Genomic DNA, 4,825 nt, shown 5'->3' with positions numbered 1-4,825 from the left:
TTACCAGTTATTTCTTTAAATATCCAGTAGGAAACCAAAATCAAAATTAGTGAAAAACTAGGACTTCCCTGGTGGTCCAGCGGCTAAGACTCCATGCTCCTAATGAAGGGGGCCTGGGTTTGATCCCTGGTCGAGGAACTAGATCCCACTCACTCCAACTAAGAGTTGGCATGCCACAACTAAGACTCAGCAAAGCAAAATAAATAAATATTTTAAAAAACCAAACTGTTCTTGTATTGCAAATTGAGTCTTTATAAGAACTGAAATGTACCTCTAGAAGCAATTCAAACCACACCTTTTCTTTCTTCCAATTTCCAAACCTCTCCTATCCATCGTAAAAGGCTTGTAGATATTGTAAAACATCTGGACTTGGGGAACAAAATTCTTTCTTGGTGAAACTTAAATTCTTTTTCTGTGCCATGTGATATGTAAATGTTCGACCTGGTCTCCTCTAGAAACAAAGGTAATTCTTATCAGAAGGAGTGTGGGGGGGAGGTGATTTGGAAATTAGTGTGTTAGTTGCTTAGTTGTGTCCAACTTTTTGCAAGCCCATGGACTGTAGCCCGCCAGGCTCCTCTGCCTATGGGATTCTCCAGGCAAAAATACCCGAGTGGATTGCCATTCTCTTCTCTGGAGGATCTTCCAGACCTAATTTGGAAATTAGGCCTGTGAAAAAATCTTAAAAATCTTCACCACAAATATTAGTGAAAAGCTTCAGTTATTGGAGTAGGAAAACTTAACTTGAGTCCATCTGCCAGAAATACAATTTGGATCCAACTGTTCTATTTTAAACTAGTGGATTTTGCATCATTGTACTTGTCCCACATATAAAATTGAAAAACAAAAGCCATAAGATCCTATTTGCCTCTGTCTGCATGTTTATGTATGTCTATATGTTTTAAATGAGTCATTCTTTTCTAACTCTAGAAGGTATTATTTATAAAGAGCTCTATTCATATTCATGTGATTAGAATAATCTTTGGTATATAAAAGCTAGTTTGTGTTTTGATGAAAACAGGCATGCCTTTACAGTTATCAAAATTAAACACTTTTATTCCACCCAAGTTTATTAAAAGTCAAGTCAAGTTTATGTCAGGGCTTCCCAGGTGGCTCAATGGTAAAGAATCCACCTGCCAATGCAGGAGACACAGGTATGATTCCTGGGTCAGGAAGATCCCCTGGAGTAGGAAATAGCAACCCACTCTAGTATCCCCACCTGGGAAATCCCAAGGACAGAGGAGCCATCACAAAGAGTCTGACACAACTGAGCATAGCACAAAAGAAGACCCCCTATGTTCATCGCAGCGTTATTTAAACAGTCAAAGCAAGGAAACAACCCAGATACCTATCAACAGATGAATAAAGAAGATGCAAGGGTCTTCCTGTCTTCCCTGGTGGCTCAGTGGTAAAGAATCTGCCTGCCAGTGAAGGAGACATGGATTCAATTCCTCTTCTGGCAAGATCCCACATGCCGCAGAGCAACTAAGACTCTGCTCTCAAGCCTGGGAACTCACCTACTGAGCCCACCAGCCACAGCTACTGAAGCCTGGGCACCCTAAGGCCTCTGCTCACAACAAGGGCAGCCACCACAGTGGGAAGCCTGTACACCACAACTAGAGCGACCACAGCTAGAGTGGCCCTCGCTCCCTGCCAGGAGAGAAAAGCCAGTGCATAGGTGAAGATGCAGCATAGCCTAAATGAATTAAAAAGATGCGGAATCTTTTTAACACACACACACAATGGAATCCTAATCAGCCATAAAAAAAGAATGAAATAATGCCATTTGTAGCAATGATTCTTATAAGTGAAGGAAGGCAGACAGCTAAAGACAAATATCACATGATACCACTTATGTAGAATCTAAAAAATAAATAATACAAATGAACTTATTTACAAAAGAGAAATAGACTCACAGATACAGAAAACAAACTTACAGTTACCAAAGAGGAAAACAGGAAAAACTAGGAGTTTGGGGTTAGCAGATACAAATCACTACAAAATAGATAACCAACAAGGTCATACTGTATAGCACAGGGAACTATGTTCAATATCCTGTAATAAACTATAATGGAAAAGGATTTGAAAAAGTATAAACTGTATACACAGATTACTGAATCACTCTTCTATACACCAGAAACTAACAAAACATTGTAAATCAAGTACACTTCAATTAAAAAAATTCTAAGTGGAGTCTTTTAAAAAAAATATTTACTTGGTTGTGCCAGGTGTTAGTTGCAACATATAGGATCTAGCTCCCTGACCAGGGACTGAACCCAGGCCCCCTGCATTGGGAACAGAGTCTCAACCACTGGACCACCAAGGAGGTCCCTAAGTGGAGTCTTTTAAGCTCAAACTTACTTTAAGTCTTTCCAAAAGCCCCTGGAAAATCTAAAGGATTTGTCGCTCACCAGATAAGATGTTGAGCTAGTTACATTTATTTGACTTGTTATATTACTTGGGAAACATTATCAAAAAAAAAAAAAAAGGAAGAAGTGATGTTAAGAAGTTGAACCTTCTTAGATTATATTTGTATGATGCATGTTATTAATATAGGTGTTGTTATAGAAATTCCTAGAAATTGGACATATCCTAGTATAATATTATCAATCCTAATTCCAGTTATGATCTTAAAATTTGTGTATCACATAAATGACCAAATTTCCTTATTAATTCCACTGTAAAAAACTCTCATCAAATCTTTAATCATGGGCATTTTAAAGTCTTTTGGCTACAGACTACTACTGTTTTATTCTGATGCTTTGCAAAGGTCAGATTCAAGAAAAGGGTGCTACCAAGTGCTTTTGATCACTGATACCCCTGTCAAATTACAAGGTGTTGAACCTTGGGTGCATATTTCACACCTGAAGAAGGCTCTACCAGACATCTGGTCCTGTGCAAACACTGGAGACCTCAAAATCAAATTGACTAGGAAGAGAAGTAGCCAACTGCAAGTTGGACTGCTTCCTCCAAGATGTCGGACCAAGAATATTTCTATAGCAAAAAACCAAATAAGCCAATCAAAAAATGGGCAGAAGTCCTAAATAGTCTGAGTGTGCTCACACTATTTGCAGCAACACGGATGCAATCAGAGATTATCATACTAAGTGAAGTAAGTCAGAAAGAAAGACAAGTATCTTTTGCTGAGCAAGAGGGTAACTGTGCTGTGTACAGCCCTTACCACTTGCTATACTTGGACTGACACCTCTGAGGAAATTAAGACTCAGCTACATAAGATCACTGCATAAGCCAGCTGACTTTGAAAAGAGACCCTCCTTCAATAGTGTCTTTCTTTGACTTACTTGATTCTGACTGGCTTGGGTCTTGGGAACTATGGCTCTCAAGTGCACTCCAGACACGCCTCCTTATAAAAATCATAGTCGTCTCCTTCATGTGCTGTATTTTCTCAAAAGTTTTAAATACATATTTGCAACTGCTAACCACCAAACCAAGGATTTCCCAAAGACTCTCAGAAGAAAATCAAAGAAAAAAACTGACTTAAAGTGAACCTGATAGGAATTCCCTGGCAGTCCAGTGGTTAAGCCTCAGTGATTTCACTGGCCTCAATTCCTGGTCTGGGAACTAAGATCTCGCCAGGTCCACAGTGCAGCCAAAAAAAGTGAGTCTGATATTGTGAATACAACACAGAGACTCATAAAAAATTATGAGAATTCCAGAGTTTTGCTGGAAGTAGCACTAAAACCTTAAAAAAAAAATTTTTTTTTTTTAAGTTACATCTCTCAGGCTGAGTCTGATCAAAAGGAGGGCATTGTTTAAAACAAAACAGGCCCAAAATGGAGTTGCCTAGGCTGCTTCAGGTCACTAAACCTCAACTTAATTAGTTTTGGTTCTCACAGAAATGGACTCTTAAATTTAGTCAATCTGGAATCTTCAGTAATCTGCCTGAAAGATTCCTGCCATCCCTTAAAGGAATGTAATCTTGCAATAATTAACCCACCTTTTGCCTCGCATAACTTCTTCCTGCTTCCTTTCACCTAGAAAATTCTTCAATTTGGACAGCTCCTCAGAACTCCTTTCTGTCTGCTAAGTCTTGAATGCTGCCGGATTCCTGAATTGTTGAATAAAGCTAGCAAGAGCTTTAAAACTTACTCGACTGAATGTTGTTTTTAAACAAAATAATCCCTTTCAACTAACTCTTCCTCTTGCTTTAGGTGCAAAATGGCTTGGCTTGGTAAAAGTACTAAGCCCATCTTTATTTAACATTTTAATTTTTCATCTGTTCAAGCTTTTTGCCTTCAGATGGATTTTTAATAAGTTGCACTAAAAAGTTATCTTGATTGCTTGAGTTTTCTCATCCCCTTAAATTTTGCTTCTTCCCCTAGTGTGCTTCCCATCTTTCTTCCCTCGAGTTTTCTTAGTTATCACCTGTAAATTTTCTGACGGTTACACTTTTTTCTTTCCACCAGCACAGGGCTAACATGCCGGATCCAGTTCCCAGACCAGGGATCCAATCCGCGCATACCACAATGGATGCATAGAGTGATCCAACCACTGGAAGAGTCACCAGGGAAGTCCCTCTGAAGGTTATGTTAGTATTTTAAAGTTCTATTTCTTTTTCCTTCACCTTTTGACAGTGTCTTCCTTCTGTAGGATGAAGACTTTACTATAACTTTTACTTTTGATAAACTTAAAAACGTAAAACTTTGTTCCGATCAATTGTCCTAAGTAGGACTTTGGATAAACAGCACTACACTCTTATCTGTCTTGGCTGGTCTTTAAGTGCTTCCCCTGATGATGATAACAAGCCTTGGACTAGCTCTTCAGGAAAAAAAGCTCTTCTCCTGATTATGAGAAGGGGTTTGCACCC

The sequence above is a fragment of the Bos indicus genome, chromosome 18 (genome assembly GCF_029378745.1).
Source record: "Bos indicus isolate NIAB-ARS_2022 breed Sahiwal x Tharparkar chromosome 18, NIAB-ARS_B.indTharparkar_mat_pri_1.0, whole genome shotgun sequence".
Classification (NCBI taxonomy): Eukaryota; Metazoa; Chordata; class Mammalia; order Artiodactyla; family Bovidae; genus Bos; species Bos indicus.
This window is presented reverse-complemented; position numbering follows the sequence as displayed.